The sequence below is a fragment of the Trachymyrmex septentrionalis genome, unplaced genomic scaffold (genome assembly GCF_001594115.1).
Source record: "Trachymyrmex septentrionalis isolate Tsep2-gDNA-1 unplaced genomic scaffold, Tsep1.0 scaffold32, whole genome shotgun sequence".
Classification (NCBI taxonomy): Eukaryota; Metazoa; Arthropoda; class Insecta; order Hymenoptera; family Formicidae; genus Trachymyrmex; species Trachymyrmex septentrionalis.
The window spans coordinates 4,720,756-4,721,488 of NW_017305485.1; positions in this window are offsets into that span (position 1 = coordinate 4,720,756).

Below are 733 nucleotides of genomic sequence, written 5' to 3' on the forward strand. Positions count from 1 at the left end.
AGTCCTATCTTTCCATCAGGTTATTTTATTTCGATGATTAAAAATAATAATTAAACAAAAAGAATTAATCCAAAATATTATGAAAGTTTATTTTTATGAAGACAATTTTGAAAAATATATAATTATTTTAATAGACATTATAATTTCAAAATTATTGAAAAATCCAATATGTGTAAAAATTATTTTTTGATTGTTTTGAACGTTATTTTAATTTGAATCTTATGTTTGTATGTTCTAGAATCACATCGTGGCTACGATATTAATAACTTTATTGCTACGCATCGATTGGTGAGTGACAAAAACTTTATTAATGAGATAACAAATCTATGAAAAATGTAGCAAACAACTATATTGACGATATTATTGTATTAAAAATGAATATAATGCTTCATGGATCCGTTATCTTAAAATGGATGAGCTACAAAAAATTATAATACATATTTAATCTTGGATTTGTCTATCACTATTTGTCAACTTGATGTATTATTATGTTTGAAGCAATGTATTTATACTCATACAAGTACTCATATACATATATATAAAGAAACAAAAAATAGAATTTAATTAATTAATTATAATTAATTAATCAATTAATTATAATTATAGTATTAAATGTGTTATGTTTAGTTCTTTTGGATCTCGTGTTATGTATTTTGTTTTATGTGTTTTACATTATGTATTAGGTGTACAAAAAAGTTCTGAGCTTTTTTTTGTAAAATTCAATCTTTATTTA